General features: G+C 47.0%; 28 non-coding genes across 28 annotated transcripts; 18 read left to right on the top strand and 10 right to left on the bottom strand.

Moving 5' to 3' along the window:
- Positions 1-1,033: 1,033 nt before the first annotated feature.
- trnaf-gaa (transfer RNA phenylalanine (anticodon GAA)) lies at positions 1,034-1,106 on the top strand. Its single transcript has one exon. It is a non-coding gene; the product is annotated as a tRNA-Phe (tRNA).
- Positions 1,107-1,390: 284 nt separating this feature from the next.
- Positions 1,391-1,463, top strand: trnar-ccu (transfer RNA arginine (anticodon CCU)). Its single transcript has one exon. It is a non-coding gene; the product is annotated as a tRNA-Arg (tRNA).
- A 149-nt stretch (positions 1,464-1,612) lies between these two features.
- Positions 1,613-1,684, bottom strand: trnaa-cgc (transfer RNA alanine (anticodon CGC)). The gene has a single exon. It is a non-coding gene; the product is annotated as a tRNA-Ala (tRNA).
- A 1,304-nt stretch (positions 1,685-2,988) lies between these two features.
- On the top strand, positions 2,989-3,061 carry trnaf-gaa (transfer RNA phenylalanine (anticodon GAA)). Its single transcript has one exon. It is a non-coding gene; the product is annotated as a tRNA-Phe (tRNA).
- Positions 3,062-3,344: 283 nt separating this feature from the next.
- On the top strand, positions 3,345-3,417 carry trnar-ccu (transfer RNA arginine (anticodon CCU)). Its single transcript has one exon. It is a non-coding gene; the product is annotated as a tRNA-Arg (tRNA).
- A 150-nt stretch (positions 3,418-3,567) lies between these two features.
- On the bottom strand, positions 3,568-3,639 carry trnaa-ugc (transfer RNA alanine (anticodon UGC)). The gene has a single exon. It is a non-coding gene; the product is annotated as a tRNA-Ala (tRNA).
- Positions 3,640-4,511: 872 nt separating this feature from the next.
- Positions 4,512-4,584, top strand: trnaf-gaa (transfer RNA phenylalanine (anticodon GAA)). Its single transcript has one exon. It is a non-coding gene; the product is annotated as a tRNA-Phe (tRNA).
- Positions 4,585-4,872: 288 nt separating this feature from the next.
- On the top strand, positions 4,873-4,945 carry trnar-ccu (transfer RNA arginine (anticodon CCU)). The gene has a single exon. It is a non-coding gene; the product is annotated as a tRNA-Arg (tRNA).
- Positions 4,946-5,094: 149 nt separating this feature from the next.
- trnaa-cgc (transfer RNA alanine (anticodon CGC)) lies at positions 5,095-5,166 on the bottom strand. Its single transcript has one exon. It is a non-coding gene; the product is annotated as a tRNA-Ala (tRNA).
- A 980-nt stretch (positions 5,167-6,146) lies between these two features.
- On the top strand, positions 6,147-6,219 carry trnaf-gaa (transfer RNA phenylalanine (anticodon GAA)). Its single transcript has one exon. It is a non-coding gene; the product is annotated as a tRNA-Phe (tRNA).
- Positions 6,220-6,724: 505 nt separating this feature from the next.
- trnaa-cgc (transfer RNA alanine (anticodon CGC)) lies at positions 6,725-6,796 on the bottom strand. Its single transcript has one exon. It is a non-coding gene; the product is annotated as a tRNA-Ala (tRNA).
- Positions 6,797-7,668: 872 nt separating this feature from the next.
- trnaf-gaa (transfer RNA phenylalanine (anticodon GAA)) lies at positions 7,669-7,741 on the top strand. The gene has a single exon. It is a non-coding gene; the product is annotated as a tRNA-Phe (tRNA).
- A 283-nt stretch (positions 7,742-8,024) lies between these two features.
- trnar-ccu (transfer RNA arginine (anticodon CCU)) lies at positions 8,025-8,097 on the top strand. Its single transcript has one exon. It is a non-coding gene; the product is annotated as a tRNA-Arg (tRNA).
- Positions 8,098-8,246: 149 nt separating this feature from the next.
- On the bottom strand, positions 8,247-8,318 carry trnaa-ugc (transfer RNA alanine (anticodon UGC)). Its single transcript has one exon. It is a non-coding gene; the product is annotated as a tRNA-Ala (tRNA).
- A 1,196-nt stretch (positions 8,319-9,514) lies between these two features.
- Positions 9,515-9,587, top strand: trnaf-gaa (transfer RNA phenylalanine (anticodon GAA)). Its single transcript has one exon. It is a non-coding gene; the product is annotated as a tRNA-Phe (tRNA).
- Positions 9,588-9,875: 288 nt separating this feature from the next.
- Positions 9,876-9,948, top strand: trnar-ccu (transfer RNA arginine (anticodon CCU)). The gene has a single exon. It is a non-coding gene; the product is annotated as a tRNA-Arg (tRNA).
- A 149-nt stretch (positions 9,949-10,097) lies between these two features.
- Positions 10,098-10,169, bottom strand: trnaa-ugc (transfer RNA alanine (anticodon UGC)). The gene has a single exon. It is a non-coding gene; the product is annotated as a tRNA-Ala (tRNA).
- Positions 10,170-11,473: 1,304 nt separating this feature from the next.
- trnaf-gaa (transfer RNA phenylalanine (anticodon GAA)) lies at positions 11,474-11,546 on the top strand. The gene has a single exon. It is a non-coding gene; the product is annotated as a tRNA-Phe (tRNA).
- A 505-nt stretch (positions 11,547-12,051) lies between these two features.
- On the bottom strand, positions 12,052-12,123 carry trnaa-cgc (transfer RNA alanine (anticodon CGC)). The gene has a single exon. It is a non-coding gene; the product is annotated as a tRNA-Ala (tRNA).
- A 980-nt stretch (positions 12,124-13,103) lies between these two features.
- Positions 13,104-13,176, top strand: trnaf-gaa (transfer RNA phenylalanine (anticodon GAA)). Its single transcript has one exon. It is a non-coding gene; the product is annotated as a tRNA-Phe (tRNA).
- Positions 13,177-13,680: 504 nt separating this feature from the next.
- trnaa-ugc (transfer RNA alanine (anticodon UGC)) lies at positions 13,681-13,752 on the bottom strand. Its single transcript has one exon. It is a non-coding gene; the product is annotated as a tRNA-Ala (tRNA).
- Positions 13,753-14,732: 980 nt separating this feature from the next.
- Positions 14,733-14,805, top strand: trnaf-gaa (transfer RNA phenylalanine (anticodon GAA)). The gene has a single exon. It is a non-coding gene; the product is annotated as a tRNA-Phe (tRNA).
- Positions 14,806-15,311: 506 nt separating this feature from the next.
- Positions 15,312-15,383, bottom strand: trnaa-ugc (transfer RNA alanine (anticodon UGC)). The gene has a single exon. It is a non-coding gene; the product is annotated as a tRNA-Ala (tRNA).
- A 1,088-nt stretch (positions 15,384-16,471) lies between these two features.
- Positions 16,472-16,544, top strand: trnaf-gaa (transfer RNA phenylalanine (anticodon GAA)). Its single transcript has one exon. It is a non-coding gene; the product is annotated as a tRNA-Phe (tRNA).
- A 312-nt stretch (positions 16,545-16,856) lies between these two features.
- trnar-ccu (transfer RNA arginine (anticodon CCU)) lies at positions 16,857-16,929 on the top strand. The gene has a single exon. It is a non-coding gene; the product is annotated as a tRNA-Arg (tRNA).
- Positions 16,930-17,078: 149 nt separating this feature from the next.
- Positions 17,079-17,150, bottom strand: trnaa-cgc (transfer RNA alanine (anticodon CGC)). Its single transcript has one exon. It is a non-coding gene; the product is annotated as a tRNA-Ala (tRNA).
- Positions 17,151-18,130: 980 nt separating this feature from the next.
- Positions 18,131-18,203, top strand: trnaf-gaa (transfer RNA phenylalanine (anticodon GAA)). Its single transcript has one exon. It is a non-coding gene; the product is annotated as a tRNA-Phe (tRNA).
- A 283-nt stretch (positions 18,204-18,486) lies between these two features.
- Positions 18,487-18,559, top strand: trnar-ccu (transfer RNA arginine (anticodon CCU)). The gene has a single exon. It is a non-coding gene; the product is annotated as a tRNA-Arg (tRNA).
- Positions 18,560-18,704: the final 145 nt, after the last annotated feature.

Here is an 18,704-nt window from a genome sequence, read left to right on the forward strand (position 1 = left end):
AGAGTTGCACTGTCATTCCTTGAGTCTCAAAGCATGCTACGACGCTGTTCCTAGCGTAACCCAATGGCACACAACACCAACAAGTAAACAATGCAACACAGAACGAAAAGAGTTGCACTGTCGTTCCTTGAGTCTCAAAGCATGCTACGACGCTGTTCCTAGCGTTGCCCAACGGCACACAACACCAACAAGTAAACAATGCAACACAGAAAGAAAAGAGTTGCACTGTCGTTCCTTGAGTCTCAAAGCATGCTACGACGCTGTTCCTAGCGTTGCCCAACGGCACACAACACCAACATGTAAACAATGCAACACAGAAAGAAAAGAGTTGCACTGTCGTTCCTTGAGTCTCAAAGCATGCTACGACGCTGTTCCTAGCGTTGCCCAACGGTACAATATGTGGATGACATGGGCAAGGAGAAGGAGAAAGAAGCTACAGTGCGCTGGACAATGGATGACACGTAACGCAAGCAACAGTTTCTCCCAGAAACAGCGTGAGAGCGCATCCACTGTGAATAGTGAAGGAGAAGACGACATTGCAGCGACGCACATGGGTGCGTCATTTTCACTTCTCGGGATCAAGTCATAGACCGCCTGTTGCCAAAAATCACACTGTCAGGGCCAGGTGTGATACATAGAAGTTACACGCACTAACGCCGAGCTACAGCCTCTACTATGCTGAGTGTTGCTTCGAGGGTACAGGGACTAAAGAATGACATGTTGAAGTCAATTAATCAAAGACTAAATACATGTGCATTGATGTGTTTCTTGCAACATTGATTGTCAGCTCCATGTCAGCACAGTCCTCAACTCGTGTTGTCCTTGTCGGCAGAACAGGTGTGAGTGTGTTCCTGGGTGGTAAAAGATCCCTTGGCAGAAGTGGGATTCCATCCCAAGCATCCAGTGAAGACTGCGAGCTGAAAGCAGCGCCTCAGACCACTCAGCCATCCTGACTTGTGCGGCTGTGTTTAAATGGAGTCAATCCCGACGTAATCGAAAACAGTGGATATCACAATGGATGTGGTTGTATTTGGCCGAAATAGCTCAGTTGGGAGAGCGTTAGACTGAAGATCTAAAGGTCCCTGGTTCAATCCCGGGTTTCGGCATTTCACGACGAGTATGTTCAGAAAGCACAAAGAGCCCATGTACTGCACACGTGTGCGTTTCTATTTTGCAGCTAGAGTGCACTGTGCTCCGATTCAAAGGTAATTGATTCAAAGCCCTTTTGCAAATACAACTCTAGGCGAAATCAATGACAGGCTCCTTGTTCACTTTACACTGCAGGCTGTGCAATGACTCCTGCAACGGGACAATTCCTGTAACTATTCACTTCATTGCACTGTTTCGTGCTTTTTTTTTTTTTTTTCATGTTCAGAAACTACCTGACTGAGCCCCAGTGGCCTAATGGATAAGGCACTGGCCTCCTAAGCCAGGGATTGTGGGTTCGAGTCCCATCTGGGGTGATGCCTGCCTTGTTTCTGAACACAATTGGTAATTCTCTGTGGGCTCTTGTCGTTTTTTCCTTCTGCTCATATCCTATTCACGAATTGCATCTGGGAAAGTTGGGAACTGCGCCGATTGAACCGGGAAACATAGACATTAAAAGATATCCTGGAGATGCCGAGGATTGATCTCGGGACCTCATACATGCGAAGCATGCGCTCTACCACTGAGCTACATCCCCACCACCTGCATGTGTTTCCTTCTACAGCAAACAAACAATGCAACACAGAAAGAAAAGAGTTGCACTGTCATTCCTTGAGTCTCAAAGCATGCTACGACGCTGTTCCTAGCGTAACCCAATGGCACACAACACCAACAAGTAAACAATGCAACACAGAAAGAAAAGAGTTGCACTGTCGTTCCTTGAGTCTCAAAGCATGCTACGACGCTGTTCCTAGCGTTGCCCAACGGCACACAACACCAACAAGTAAACAATGCAACACAGAAAGAAAAGAGTTGCACTGTCGTTCCTTGAGTCTCAAAGCATGCTACGACGCTGTTCCTAGCGTTGCCCAACGGCACACAACACCAACAAGTAAACAATGCAACACAGAAAGAAAAGAGTTGCACTGTCGTTCCTTGAGTCTCAAAGCATGCTACGACGCTGTTCCTAGCGTTGCCCAACGGCACACAACACCAACAAGTAAACAATGCAACACAGAAAGAAAAGAGTTGCACTGTCGTTCCTTGAGTCTCAAAGCATGCTACGACGCTGTTCCTAGCGTTGCCCTACGGCACACAACACCAACAGGTAAACAATGCAACACAGAAAGAAAAGAGTTGCACTGTCGTTCCTTGAGTCTCAAAGCATGCTACGACGCTGTTCCTAGCGTTGCCCAACGGTACAATATGTGGATGACATGGGCAAGGAGAAGGAGAAAGAAGCTACTGTGCGCTGGACAATGGATGACACGTAACGCAAGCAACAGTTTCTCCCAGAAACAGCGTGTGAGCGCATCCACTGTGAATAGTGAAGGAGAAGACGACATTGCAGCGACGCACATGGGTGCGTCATTTTCACTTCTCGGGATCAAGTCATAGACCGCCTGTTGCCAAAAATCACACTGTCAGGGCCAGGTGTGATACATAGAAGTTACACGCACTAACGCCGAGCTACAGCCTCTACTATGCTGAGTGTTGCTTCGAGGGTACAGGGACTAAAGAATGACATGTTGAAGTCAATTAATCAAAGACTAAATACATGTGCATTGATGTGTTTCTTGCAACATTGATTGTCAGCTCCATGTCAGCACAGTCCTCAACTCGTGTTGTCCTTGTCGGCAGAACAGGTGTGAGTGTGTTCCTGGGTGGTAAAAGATCCCTTGGCAGAAGTGGGATTCCATCCCAAGCATCCAGTGAAGACTGCGAGCTGAAAGCAGCGCCTCAGACCACTCAGCCATCCTGACTTGTGCGGCTGTGTTTAAATGGAGTCAATCCCGACGTAATCGAAAACAGTGGATATCACAATGGATGTGGTTGTATTTGGCCGAAATAGCTCAGTTGGGAGAGCGTTAGACTGAAGATCTAAAGGTCCCTGGTTCAATCCCGGGTTTCGGCATTTCACGATGAGTATGTTCAGAAAGCACAAAGAGCCCATGTACTGCACACGTGTGCGTTTCTATTTTGCAGCTAGAGTGCACTGTGCTCCGATTCAAAGGTAATTGATTCAAAGCCCTTTTGCAAATACAACTCTAGGCGAAATCAACGACAGGCTCCTTGTTCACTTTACACTGCAGGCTGTGCAATGACTCCTGCAACGGGACAATTCCTGTAACTATTCACTTCATTGCACTGTTTCGTGCATTTTTTTTTTTTTTCATGTTCAGAAACTACCTGACTGAGCCCCAGTGGCCTAATGGATAAGGCACTGGCCTCCTAAGCCAGGGATTGTGGGTTAGAGTCCCATCTGGGGTGATGCCTGCCTTGTTTCTGCACACAATTGGTAATTCTCTGTGGGCTCTTGTCGTTTTTTTCCTTCTGCTCATATCCTATTCACGAATTGCATCTGGGAAAGTTGGGAACTGCGCCGATTGAACCGGGAAACATAGACATTAAAAGATATCCTGGAGATGCCGAGGATTGATGTCGGGACCTCATACATGCAAAGCATGCGCTCTACCACTGAGCTACATCCCCACCACCTGCATGTGTTTCCTTCAACAGCAAACAAACAATGCAACACAGAAAGAAAAGAGTTGCACTGTCATTCCTTGAGTCTCAAAGCATGCTACGACGCTGTTCCTAGCGTTGCCCAACGGCACACAACACCAACAAGTAAACAATGCAACACAGAAAGAAAAGAGTTGCACTGTCGTTCCTTGAGTCTCAAAGCATGCTACGACGCTGTTCCTAGCGTTGCCCAACGGTACAATATGTGGATGACATGGGCAAGGAGAAGGAGAAAGAAGCTACAGTGCGCTGGACAATGGATGACACGTAACGCAAGCAACAGTTTCTCCCAGAAACAGCGTGTGAGCGCATCCACTGTGAATAGTGAAGGAGAAGACGACATTGCAGCGACGCACATGGGTGCGTCATTTTCACTTCTCGGGATCAAGTCATAGACCGCCTGGTGCCAAAAATCACACTGTCAGGGCCAGGTGTGATACATAGAAGTTACACGCACTAACGCCGAGCTACAGCCTCTACTATGCTGAGTGTTGCTTCGAGGGTACAGGGACTAAAGAATGACATGTTGAAGTCAATTAATCAAAGACTAAATACATGTGCATTGATGTGTTTCTTGCAACATTGATTGTCAGCTCCATGTCAGCACAGTCCTCAACTCGTGTTGTCCTTGTCGGCAGAACAGGTGTGAGTGTGTTCCTGGGTGGTAAAAGATCCCTTGGCAGAAGTGGGATTCCATCCCAAGCATCCAGTGAAGACTGCGAGCTGAAAGCAGCGCCTCAGACCACTCAGCCATCCTGACTTGTGCGGCTGTGTATAAATGGAGTCAATCCCGACGTAATCGAAAACAGTGGATATCACAATGGATGTGGTTGTATTTGGCCGAAATAGCTCAGTTGGGAGAGCGTTAGACTGAAGATCTAAAGGTCCCTGGTTCAATCCCGGGTTTCGGCATTTCACGACGAGTATGTTCAGAAAGCACAAAGAGCCCATGTACTGCACACGTGTGCGTTTCTATTTTGCAGCTAGAGTGCACTGTGCTCCGATTCAAAGGTAATTGATTCAAAGCCCTTTTGCAAATACAACTCTAGGCGAAATCAACGACAGGCTCCTTGTTCACTTTACACTGCAGGCTGTGCAATGACTCCTGCAACGGGACAATTCCTGTAACTATTCACTTCATTGCACTGTTTCGTGCATTTTTTTTTTTTTTTTTTTCATGTTCAGAAACTACCTGACTGAGCCCCAGTGGCCTAATGGATAAGGCACTGGCCTCCTAAGCCAGGGATTGTGGGTTCGAGTCCCATCTGGGGTGATGCCTGCCTTGTTTCTGAACACAATTGGTAATTCTCTGTGGGCTCTTGTCGTTTTTTCCTTCTGCTCATATCCTATTCACGAATTGCATCTGGGAAAGTTGGGAACTGCGCCGATTGAACCGGGAAACATAGACATTAAAAGATATCCTGGAGATGCCGAGGATTGATCTCGGGACCTCATACATGCGAAGCATGCGCTCTACCACTGAGCTACATCCCCACCACCTGCATGTGTTTCCTTCAACAGCAAACAAACAATGCAACACAGAAAGAAAAGAGTTGCACTGTCATTCCTTGAGTCTGAAAGCATGCTACGACGCTGTTCCTAGCGTTGCCCAACGGCACACAACACCAACAAGTAAACAATGCAACACAGAAAGAAAAGAGTTGCACTGTCGTTCCTTGAGTCTCAAAGCATGCTACGACGCTGTTCCTAGCGTTGCCCAACGGCACACAACACCAACAAGTAAACAATGCAACACAGAAAGAAAGGAGTTGCACTGTCGTTCCTTGAGTCTCAAAGCATGCTACGACGCTGTTCCTAGCGTTGCCCAACGGTACAATATGTGGATGACATGGGCAAGGAGAAGGAGAAAGAAGCTACAGTGCGCTGGACAATGGATGACACGTAACGCAAGCAACAGTTTCTCCCAGAAACAGCGTGAGAGCGCATCCACTGTGAATAGTGAAGGAGAAGACGACATTGCAGCGACGCACATGGGTGCGTCATTTTCACTTCTCGGGATCAAGTCATAGACCGCCTGGTGCCAAAAATCACACTGTCAGGGCCAGGTGTGATACATAGAAGTTACACGCACTAACGCCGAGCTACAGCCTCTACTATGCTGAGTGTTGCTTCGAGGGTACAGGGACTAAAGAATGACATGTTGAAGTCAATTAATCAAAGACTAAATACATGTGCATTGATGTGTTTCTTGCAACATTGATTGTCAGCTCCATGTCAGCACAGTCCTCAACTCGTGTTGTCCTTGTCGGCAGAACAGGTGTGAGTGTGTTCCTGGGTGGTAAAAGATCCCTTGGCAGAAGTGGGATTCCATCCCAAGCATCCAGTGAAGACTGCGAGCTGAAAGCAGCGCCTCAGACCACTCAGCCATCCTGACTTGTGCGGCTGTGTTTAAATGGAGTCAATCCCGACGTAATCGAAAACAGTGGATATCACAATGGATGTGGTTGTATTTGGCCGAAATAGCTCAGTTGGGAGAGCGTTAGACTGAAGATCTAAAGGTCCCTGGTTCAATCCCGGGTTTCGGCATTTCACGACGAGTATGTTCAGAAAGCACAAAGAGCCCATGTACTGCACACGTGTGCGTTTCTATTTTGCAGCTAGAGTGCACTGTGCTCCGATTCAAAGGTAATTGATTCAAAGCCCTTTTGCAAATACAACTCTAGGCGAAATCAACGACAGGCTCCTTGTTCACTTTACACTGCAGGCTGTGCAATGACTCCTGCAACGGGACAATTCCTGTAACTATTCACTTCATTGCACTGTTTCGTGCTTTTTTTTTTTTTTTTCATGTTCAGAAACTACCTGACTGAGCCCCAGTGGCCTAATGGATAAGGCACTGGCCTTTAAGCCAGGGATTGTGGGTTCGAGTCCCATCTGGGGTGATGTCTGCCTTGTTTCTGCACACAATTGGTAATTCTCTGTGGGTTCTTGTCGTTTTTTCCTTCTGCTCATATCCTATTCACGAATTGCATCTGGGAAAGTTGGGAACTGCGCCGATTGAACCGGGAAACATAGACATTAAAAGATATCCTGGAGATGCCGAGGATTGATCACGGGACCTCATACATGCGAAGCATGCGCTCTACCACTGAGCTACATCCCCACCACCTGCATGTGTTTCCTTCTACAGCAAACAAACAATGCAACACAGAAAGAAAAGAGTTGCACTGTCATTCCTTGAGTCTCAAAGCATGCTACGACGCTGTTCCTAGCGTTGCCCAACGGCACACAACACCAACAAGTAAACAATGCAACACAGAAAGAAAAGAGTTGCACTGTCGTTCCTTGAGTCTCAAAGCATGCTACGACGCTGTTCCTAGCGTTGCCCAACGGTACAATATGTGGATGACATGGGCAAGGAGAAGGAGAAAGAAGCTACAGTGCGCTGGACAATGGATGACACGTAACGCAAGCAACAGTTTCTCCCAGAAACAGCGTGTGAGCGCATCCACTGTGAATAGTGAAGGAGAAGACGACATTGCAGCGACGCACATGGGTGCGTCATTTTCACTTCTCGGGATCAAGTCATAGACCGCCTGTTGCCAAAAATCACACTGTCAGGGCCAGGTGTGATACATAGAAGTTACACGCACTAACGCCGAGCTACAGCCTCTACTATGCTGAGTGTTGCTTCGAGGGTACAGGGACTAAAGAATGACATGTTGAAGTCAATTAATCAAAGACTAAATACATGTGCATTGATGTGTTTCTTGCAACATTGATTGTCAGCTCCATGTCAGCACAGTCCTCAACTCGTGTTGTCCTTGTCGGCAGAACAGGTGTGAGTGTGTTCCTGGGTGGTAAAAGATCCCTTGGCAGAAGTGGGATTCCATCCCAAGCATCCAGTGAAGACTGCGAGCTGAAAGCAGCGCCTCAGACCACTCAGCCATCCTGACTTGTGCGGCTGTGTTTAAATGGAGTCAATCCCGACGTAATCGAAAACAGTGGATATCACAATGGATGTGGTTGTATTTGGCCGAAATAGCTCAGTTGGGAGAGCGTTAGACTGAAGATCTAAAGGTCCCTGGATCAATCCCGGGTTTCGGCATTTCACGAGGAGTATGTTCAGAAAGCACAAAGAGCCCATGTACTGCACACGTGTGCGTTTCTATTTTGCAGCTAGAGTGCACTGTGCTCCGATTCAAAGGTAATTGATTCAAAGCCCTTTTGCAAATACAACTCTAGGCGAAATCAACGACAGGCTCCTTGTTCACTTTACACTGCAGGCTGTGCAATGACTCCTGCAATGGGACAATTCCTGTAACTATTCACTTCATTGCACTGTTTCGTGCTTTTTTTTTTTTTTTCATGTTCAGAAACTACCTGACTGAGCCCCAGTGGCCTAATGGATAAGGCACTGGCCTCCTAAGCCAGGGATTGTGGGTTCAAGTCCCATCTGGGGTGATGCCTGCCTTGTTTCTGAACACAATTGGTAATTCTCTGTGGGCTCTTGTCGTTTTTTCCTTCTGCTCATATCCTATTCACGAATTGCATCTGGGAAAGTTGGGAACTGCGCCGATTGAACCGGGAAACATAGACATTAAAAGATATCCTGGAGATGCCGAGGATTGATCTCGGGACCTCATACATGCAAAGCATGCGCTGTACCACTGAGCTACATCCCCACCACCAGCATGTGTTTCCTTCAACAGCAAACAAACAATGCAACACAGAAAGAAAAGAGTTGCACTGTCATTCCTTGAGTCTCAAAGCATGCTACGACGCTGTTCCTAGCGTAACCCAATGGCACACAACACCAACAAGTAAACAATGCAACACAGAAAGAAAAGAGTTGCACTGTCGTTCCTTGAGTCTGAAAGCATGCTACGACGCTGTTCCTAGCGTTGCCCAACGGCACACAACACCAACAAGTAAACAATGCAACACAGAAAGAAAAGAGTTGCACTGTCATTCCTTGAGTCTCAAAGCATGCTACGACGCTGTTCCTAGCGTAACCCAATGGCACACAACACCAACAAGTAAACAATGCAACACAGAACGAAAAGAGTTGCACTGTCGTTCCTTGAGTCTCAAAGCATGCTACGACGCTGTTCCTAGCGTTGCCCAACGGCACACAACACCAACAAGTAAACAATGCAACACAGAAAGAAAAGAGTTGCACTGTCGTTCCTTGAGTCTCAAAGCATGCTACGACGCTGTTCCTAGCGTTGCCCAACGGTACAATATGTGGATGACATGGGCAAGGAGAAGGAGAAAGAAGCTACAGTGCGCTGGACAATGGATGACACGTAACGCAAGCAACAGTTTCTCCCAGAAACAGCGTGTGAGCGCATCCACTGTGAATAGTGAAGGAGAAGACGACATTGCAGCGACGCACATGGGTGCGTCATTTTCACTTCTCGGGATCAAGTCATAGACCGCCTGTTGCCAAAAATCACACTGTCAGGGCCAGGTGTGATACATAGAAGTTACACGCACTAACGCCGAGCTACAGCCTCTACTATGCTGAGTGTTGCTTCGAGGGTACAGGGACTAAAGAATGACATGTTGAAGTCAATTAATCAAAGACTAAATACATGTGCATTGATGTGTTTCTTGCAACATTGATTGTCAGCTCCATGTCAGCACAGTCCTCAACTCGTGTTGTCCTTGTCGGCAGAACAGGTGTGAGTGTGTTCCTGGGTGGTAAAAGATCCCTTGGCAGAAGTGGGATTCCATCCCAAGCATCCAGTGAAGACTGCGAGCTGAAAGCAGCGCCTCAGACCACTCAGCCATCCTGACTTGTGCGGCTGTGTTTAAATGGAGTCAATCCCGACGTAATCGAAAACAGTGGATATCACAATGGATGTGGTTGTATTTGGCCGAAATAGCTCAGTTGGGAGAGCGTTAGACTGAAGATCTAAAGGTCCCTGGTTCAATCCCGGGTTTCGGCATTTCACGAGGAGTATGTTCAGAAAGCACAAAGAGCCCATGTACTGCACACGTGTGCGTTTCTATTTTGCAGCTAGAGTGCACTGTGCTCCGATTCAAAGGTAATTGATTCAAAGCCCTTTTGCAAATACAACTCTAGGCGAAATCAACGACAGGCTCCTTGTTCACTTTACACTGCAGGCTGTGCAATGACTCCTGCAACGGGACAATTCCTGTAACTATTCACTTCATTGCACTGTTTCGTGCATTTTTTTTTTTTTTTTTTTCATGTTCAGAAACTACCTGACTGAGCCCCAGTGGCCTAATGGATAAGGCACTGGCCTCCTAAGCCAGGGATTGTGGGTTCAAGTCCCATCTGGGGTGATGCCTGCCTTGTTTCTGAACACAATTGGTAATTCTCTGTGGGCTCTTGTCGTTTTTTCCTTCTGCTCATATCCTATTCACGAATTGCATCTGGGAAAGTTGGGAACTGCGCCGATTGAACCGGGAAACATAGACATTAAAAGATATCCTGGAGATGCCGAGGATTGATCTCGGGACCTCATACATGCAAAGCATGCGCTCTACCACTGAGCTACATCCCCACCACCAGCATGTGTTTCCTTCAACAGCAAACAAACAATGCAACACAGAAAGAAAAGAGTTGCACTGTCATTCCTTGAGTCTCAAAGCATGCTACGACGCTGTTCCTAGCGTAACCCAATGGCACACAACACCAACAAGTAAACAATGCAACACAGAAAGAAAAGAGTTGCACTGTCGTTCCTTGAGTCTGAAAGCATGCTACGACGCTGTTCCTAGCGTTGCCCAACGGCACACAACACCAACAAGTAAACAATGCAACACAGAAAGAAAAGAGTTGCACTGTCGTTCCTTGAGTCTCAAAGCATGCTACGACGCTGTTCCTAGCGTTGGCCAACGGCACACAACACCAACAAGTAAACAATGCAACACAGAAAGATAAGAGTTGCACTGTCATTCCTTGAGTCTCAAAGCATGCTACGACGCTGTTCCTAGCGTAACCCAATGGCACACAACACCAACAAGTAAACAATGCAACACAGAAAGAAAAGAGTTGCACTGTCGTTCCTTGAGTCTCAAAGCATGCTACGACGCTGTTCCTAGCGTTGCCCAACGGCACACAACACCAACAGGTAAACAATGCAACACAGAACGAAAAGAGTTGCACTGTCGTTCCTTGAGTCTCAAAGCATGCTACGACGCTGTTCCTAGCGTTGCCCAACGGTACAATATGTGGATGACATGGGCAAGGAGAAGGAGAAAGAAGCTACAGTGCGCTGGACAATGGATGACACATAACGCAAGCAACAGTTTCTCCCAGAAACAGCGTGTGAGCGCATCCACTGTGAATAGTGAAGGAGAAGACGACATTGCAGCGACGCACATGGGTGCGTCATTTTCACTTCTCGGGATCAAGTCATAGACCGCCTGTTGCCAAAAATCACACTGTCAGGGCCAGGTGTGATACATAGAAGTTACACGCACTAACGCCGAGCTACAGCCTCTACTATGCTGAGTGTTGCTTCGAGGGTACAGGGACTAAAGAATGACATGTTGAAGTCAATTAATCAAAGACTAAATACATGTGCATTGATGTGTTTCTTGCAACATTGATTGTCAGCTCCATGTCAGCACAGTCCTCAACTCGTGTTGTCCTTGTCGGCAGAACAGGTGTGAGTGTGTTCCTGGGTGGTAAAAGATCCCTTGGCAGAAGTGGGATTCCATCCCAAGCATCCAGTGAAGACTGCGAGCTGAAAGCAGCGCCTCAGACCACTCAGCCATCCTGACTTGTGCGGCTGTGTTTAAATGGAGTCAATCCCGACGTAATCGAAAACAGTGGATATCACAATGGATGTGGTTGTATTTGGCCGAAATAGCTCAGTTGGGAGAGCGTTAGACTGAAGATCTAAAGGTCCCTGGTTCAATCCCGGGTTTCGGCATTTCACGAGGAGTATGTTCAGAAAGCACAAAGAGCCCATGTACTGCACACGTGTGCGTTTCTATTTTGCAGCTAGAGTGCACTGTGCTCCGATTCAAAGGTAATTGATTCAAAGCCCTTTTGCAAATACAACTCTAGGCGAAATCAACGACAGGCTCCTTGTTCACTTTACACTGCAGGCTGTGCAATGACTCCTGCATCGGGACAATTCCTGTAACTATTCACTTCATTGCACTGTTTCGTGCTTTTTTTTTTTTTTTTCATGTTCAGAAACTACCTGACTGAGCCCCAGTGGCCTAATGGATAAGGCACTGGCCTTTAAGCCAGGGATTGTGGGTTCGAGTCCCATCTGGGGTGATGTCTGCCTTGTTTCTGCACACAATTGGTAATTCTCTGTGGGTTCTTGTCGTTTTTTCCTTCTGCTCATATCCTATTCACGAATTGCATCTGGGAAAGTTGGGAACTGCGCCGATTGAACCGGGAAACATAGACATTAAAACATATCCTGGAGATGCCGAGGATTGATCACGGGACCTCATACATGCGAAGCATGCGCTCTACCACTGAGCTACATCCCCACCACCTGCATGTGTTTCCTTCTACAGCAAACAAACAATGCAACACAGAAAGAAAAGAGTTGCACTGTCATTCCTTGAGTCTCAAAGCATGCTACGACGCTGTTCCTAGCGTTGCCCAACGGCACACAACACCAACAAGTAAACAATGCAACACAGAAAGAAAAGAGTTGCACTGTCGTTCCTTGAGTCTCAAAGCATGCTACGACGCTGTTCCTAGCGTTGCCCAACGGCACACAACACCAACAAGTAAACAATGCAACACAGAAAGAAAGGAGTTGCACTGTCGTTCCTTGAGTCTCAAAGCATGCTACGACGCTGTTCCTAGCGTTGCCCAACGGTACAATATGTGGATGACATGGGCAAGGAGAAGGAGAAAGAAGCTACAGTGCGCTGGACAATGGATGACACGTAACGCAAGCAACAGTTTCTCCCAGAAACAGCGTGTGAGCGCATCCACTGTGAATAGTGAAGGAGAAGACGACATTGCAGCGACGCACATGGGTGCGTCATTTTCACTTCTCGGGATCAAGTCATAGACCGCCTGTTGCCAAAAATCACACTGTCAGGGCCAGGTGTGATACATAGAAGTTACACGCACTAACGCCGAGCTACAGCCTCTACTATGCTGAGTGTTGCTTCGAGGGTACAGGGACTAAAGAATGACATGTTGAAGTCAATTAATCAAAGACTAAATACATGTGCATTGATGTGTTTCTTGCAACATTGATTGTCAGCTCCATGTCAGCACAGTCCTCACCTCGTGTTGTCCTTGTCGGTAGAACAGGTGTGAGTGTGTTCCTGGGTGGTAAAAGATCCCTTGGCAGAAGTGGGATTCCATCCCAAGCATCCAGTGAAGACTGCGAGCTGAAAGCAGCGCCTCAGACCACTCAGCCATCCTGACTTGTGCGGCTGTGTTTAAATGGAGTCAATCCTGACGTAATCGAAAACAGTGGATATCACAATGGATGTGGTTGTATTTGGCCGAAATAGCTCAGTTGGGAGAGCGTTAGACTGAAGATCTAAAGGTCCCTGGTTCAATCCCGGGTTTCGGCATTTCACGAGGAGTATGTTCAGAAAGCACAAAGAGCCCATGTACTGCACACGTGTGCGTTTCTATTTTGCAGCTAGAGTGCACTGTGCTCCGATTCAAAGGTAATTGATTCAAAGCCCTTTTGCAAATACAACTCTAGGCGAAATCAACGACAGGCTCCTTGTTCACTTTACACTGCAGGCTGTGCAATGACTCCTGCAACGGGACAATTCCTGTAACTATTCACTTCATTGCACTGTTTCGTGCTTTTTTTTTTTTTTTCATGTTCAGAAACTACCTGACTGAGCCCCAGTGGCCTAATGGATAAGGCACTGGCCTTTAAGCCAGGGATTGTGGGTTCGAGTCCCATCTGGGGTGATGTCTGCCTTGTTTCTGCACACAATTGGTAATTCTCTGTGGGTTCTTGTCGTTTTTTCCTTCTGCTCATATCCTATTCACGAATTGCATCTGGGAAAGTTGGGAATTGAGCCGATTGAACCGGGAAACATAGACATTAAAAGATATCCTGGAGATGCCGAGGATTGATCTCGGGACCTCATACATGCAAAGCATGCGCTCTACCACTGAGCTACATCCCCACCACCAGCATGTGTTTCCTTCAACAGCAAACAAACAATGCAACACAGAAAGAAAAGAGTTGCACTGTCATTCCTTGAGTCTCAAAGCATGCTACGACGCTGTTCCTAGCGTTGCCCAACGGCACACAACACCAACAAGTAAACAATGCAACACAGAAAGAAAAGAGTTGCACTGTCGTTCCTTGAGTCTCAAAGCATGCTACGACGCTGTTCCTAGCGTTGCCCAACGGCACACAACACCAACAAGTAAACAATGCAACACAGAAAGAAAGGAGTTGCACTGTCGATCCTTGAGTCTCAAAGCATGCTACGACGCTGTTCCTAGCGTTGCCCAACGGTACAATATGTGGATGACATGGGCAAGGAGAAGGAGAAAGAAGCTACAGTGCGCTGGACAATGGATGACACGTAACGCAAGCAACAGTTTCTCCCAGAAACAGCGTGTGAGCGCATCCACTGTGAATAGTGAAGGAGAAGACGACATTGCAGCGACGCACATGGGTGCGTCATTTTCACTTCTCGGGATCAAGTCATAGACCGCCTGTTGCCAAAAATCACACTGTCAGGGCCAGGTGTGATACATAGAAGTTACACGCACTAACGCCGAGCTACAGCCTCTACTATGCTGAGTGTTGCTTCGAGGGTACAGGGACTAAAGAATGACATGTTGAAGTCAATTAATCAAAGACTAAATACATGTGCATTGATGTGTTTCTTGCAACATTGATTGTCAGCTCCATGTCAGCACAGTCCTCAACTCGTGTTGTCCTTGTCGGCAGAACAGGTCTGAGTGTGTTCCTGGGTGGTAAAAGATCCCTTGGCAGAAGTGGGATTCCATCCCAAGCATCCAGTGAAGACTGCGAGCTGAAAGCAGCGCCTCAGACCACTCAGCCATCCTGACTTGTGCGGCTGTGTTTAAATGGAGTCAATCCCGACGTAATCGAAAACAGTGGATATCACAATGGATGTGGTTGTATTTGGCCGAAATAGCTCAGTTGGGAGAGCGTTAGACTGAAGATCTAAAGGTCCCTGGTTCAATCCCGGGTTTCGGCATTTCACGAGGAGTATGTTCAGAAAGCACAAAGAGCCCATGTACTGCACACGTGTGCGTTTCTATTTTGCAGCTAGAGTGCACTGTGCTCCGATTCAAAGGTAATTGATTCAAAGCCCTTTTGCAAATACAACTCTAGGCGAAATCAATGACAGGCTCCTTGTTCACTTTACACTGCAGGCTGTGCAATGACTCCTGCAACGGGACAATTCCTGTAACTATTCACTTCATTGCACTGTTTCGTGCTTTTTTTTTTTTTTTTTCATGTTCAGAAACTACATGACTGAGCCCCAGTGGCCTAATGGATAAGGCACTGGCCTTTAAGCCAGGGATTGTGGGTTCGAGTCCCATCTGGGGTGATGTCTGCCTTGTTTCTGCACACAATTGGTAATTCTCTGTGGGTTCTTGTCGTTTTTTCCTTCTGCTCATATCCTATTCACGAATTGCATCTGGGAAAGTTGGGAATTGAGCCGATTGAACCGGGAAACATAGACATTAAAAGATATCCTGGAGATGCCGAGGATTGATCTCGGGACCTCATACATGCAAAGCATGCGCTCTACCACTGAGCTACATCCCCACCACCAGCATGTGTTTCCTTCAACAGCAAACAAACAATGCAACACAGAAAGAAAAGAGTTGCACTGTCATTCCTTGAGTCTCAAAGCATGCTACGACGCTGTTCCTAGCGTAACCCAATGGCACACAACACCAACAAGTAAACAATGCAACACAGAAAGAAAACAGTTGCACTGTCGTTCCTTGAGTCTCAAAGCATGCTACGACGCTGTTCCTAGCGTTGCCCAACGGCACACAACACCAACAAGTAAACAATGCAACACAGAAAGAAAAGAGTTGCACTGTCGTTCCTTGAGTCTCAAAGCATGCTACGACGCTGTTCCTAGCGTTGCCCAACGGCACACAACACCAACAAGTAAACAATGCAACACAGAAAGAAAAGAGTTGCACTGTCGTTCCTTGAGTCTCAAAGCATGCTACGACGCTGTTCCTAGCGTTGCCCAACGGTACAATATGTGGATGACATGGGCAAGGAGAAGGAGAAAGAAGCTAAAGTGCGCTGGACAATGGATGACACGTAACGCAAGCAACAGTTTCTCCCAGAAACAGCGTGTGAGCGCATCCACTGTGAATAGTGAAGGAGAAGACGACATTGCAGCGACGCACATGGGTGCGTCATTTTCACTTCTCGGGATCAAGTCATAGACCGCCTGTTGCCAAAAATCACACTGTCAGGGCCAGGTGTGATACATAGAAGTTACACGCACTAACGCCGAGCTACAGCCTCTACTATGCTGAGTGTTGCTTCGAGGGTACAGGGACTAAAGAATGACATGTTGAAGTCAATTAATCAAAGACTAAATACATGTGCATTGATGTGTTTCTTGCAACATTGATTGTCAGCTCCATGTCAGCACAGTCCTCAACTCGTGTTGTCCTTGTCGGCAGAACAGGTGTGAGTGTGTTCCTGGGTGGTAAAAGATCCCTTGGCAGAAGTGGGATTCCATCCCAAGCATCCAGTGAAGACTGCGAGCTGAAAGCAGCGCCTCAGACCACTCAGCCATCCTGACTTGTGCGGCTGTGTTTAAATGGAGTCAATCCCGACGTAATCGAAAACAGTGGATATCTCAATGGATGTGGTTGTATTTGGCCGAAATAGCTCAGTTGTGAGAGCGTTAGACTGAAGATCTAAAGGTCCCTGGTTCAATCCCGGGTTTCGGCATTTCACGACGAGTATGTTCAGAAAGCACAAAGAGCCCATGTACTGCACACGTGTGCGTTTCTATTTTGCAGCTAGAGTGCACTGTGCTCCGATTCAAAGGTAATTGATTCAAAGCCCTTTTGCAAATACAACTCTAGGCGAAATCAACGACAGGCTCCTTGTTCACTTTACACTGCAGGCTGTGCAATGACTCCTGCAATGGGACAATTCCTGTAACTATTCACTTCATTGCACTGTTTCGTGCTTTTTTTTTTTTTTTTTTTTTTTTTTTTTTTTTTTTTTTTTTTTCATGTTCAGAAACTACCTGACTGAGCCCCAGTGGCCTAATGGATAAGGCACTGGCCTCCTAAGCCAGGGATTGTGGGTTCAAGTCCCATCTGGGGTGATGCCTGCCTTGTTTCTGAACACAATTGGTAATTCTCTGTGGGCTCTTGTCGTTTTTTCCTTCTGCTCATATCCTATTCACGAATTGCATCTGGGAAAGTTGGGAACTGCGCCGATTGAACCGGGAAACATAGACATTAAAAGATATCCTGGAGATGCCGAGGATTGATCACGGGACCTCATACATGCGAAGCATGCGCTCTACCACTGAGCTACATCTCCACCACCTGCATGTGTTTCCTTCTACAGCAAACAAACAATGCAACACAGAAAGAAAAGAGTTGCACTGTCATTCCTTGAGTCTCAAAGCATGCTACGACGCTGTTCCTAGCGTTGCCCAACGGCACACAACACCAACAAGTAAACAATGCAACACAGAAAGAAAAGAGTTGCACTGTCGTTCCTTGAGTCTCAAAGCATGCTACGACGCTGTTCCTAGCGTTGCCCAACGGCACACAACACCAACAAGTAAACAATGCAACACAGAAAGAAAAGAGTTGCACTGTCGTTCCTTGAGTCTCAAAGCATGCTACGACGCTGTTCCTAGCGTTGCCCAACGGTACAATATGTGGATGACATGGGCAAGGAGAAGGAGAAAGAAGCTACAGTGCGCTGGACAATGGATGACACGTAACGCAAGCAACAGTTTCTCCCAGAAACAGCGTGTGAGCGCATCCACTGTGAATAGTGAAGGAGAAGACGACATTGCAGCGACGCACATGGGTGCGTCATTTTCACTTCTCGGGATCAAGTCATAGACCGCCTGTTGCCAAAAATCACACTGTCAGGGCCAGGTGTGATACATAGAAGTTACACGCACTAACGCCGAGCTACAGCCTCTACTATGCTGAGTGTTGCTTCGAGGGTACAGGGACTAAAGAATGACATGTTGAAGTCAATTAATCAAAGACTAAATACATGTGCATTGATGTGTTTCTTGCAACATTGATTGTCAGCTCCATGTCAGCACAGTCCTCAACTCGTGTTGTCCTTGTCGGCAGAACAGGTGTGAGTGTGTTCCTGGGTGGTAAAAGATCCCTTGGCAGAAGTGGGATTCCATCCCAAGCATCCAGTGAAGACTGCGAGCTGAAAGCAGCGCCTCAGACCACTCAGCCATCCTGACTTGTGCGGCTGTGTTTAAATGGAGTCAATCCCGACGTAATCGAAAACAGTGGATATCACAATGGATGTGGTTGTATTTGGCCAAAATAGCTCAGTTGGGAGAGCGTTAGACTGAAGATCTAAAGGTCCCTGGTTCAATCCCGGGTTTCGGCATTTCACGAGGAGTATGTTCAGAAAGCACAAAGAGCCCATGTACTGCACACGTGTGCGTTTCTATTTTGCAGCTAGAGTGCACTGTGCTCCGATTCAAAGGTAATTGATTCAAAGCCCTTTTGCAAATACAACTCTAGGCGAAATCAACGACAGGCTCCTTGTTCACTTTACACTGCAGGCTGTGCAATGACTCCTGCAACGGGACAATTCCTGTAACTATTCACTTCATTGCACTGTTTCGTGCTTTTTTTTTTTTTTTCATGTTCAGAAACTACCTGACTGAGCCCCAGTGGCCTAATGGATAAGGCACTGGCCTCCTAAGCCAGGGATTGTGGGTTCGAGTCCCATCTGGGGTGATGCCTGCCTTGTTTCTGAACACAATTGGTAATTCTCTGTGGGCTCTTGTCGTTTTTTCCTTCTGCTCATATCCTATTCACGAATTGCATCTGGGAAAGTTGGGAACTGCGCCGATTGAACCGGGAAACATAGACATTAAAAGAT

Source organism: Amia ocellicauda, chromosome 14 (assembly GCF_036373705.1).
Source record: "Amia ocellicauda isolate fAmiCal2 chromosome 14, fAmiCal2.hap1, whole genome shotgun sequence".
Lineage (NCBI taxonomy): Eukaryota > Metazoa > Chordata > Actinopteri > Amiiformes > Amiidae > Amia > Amia ocellicauda.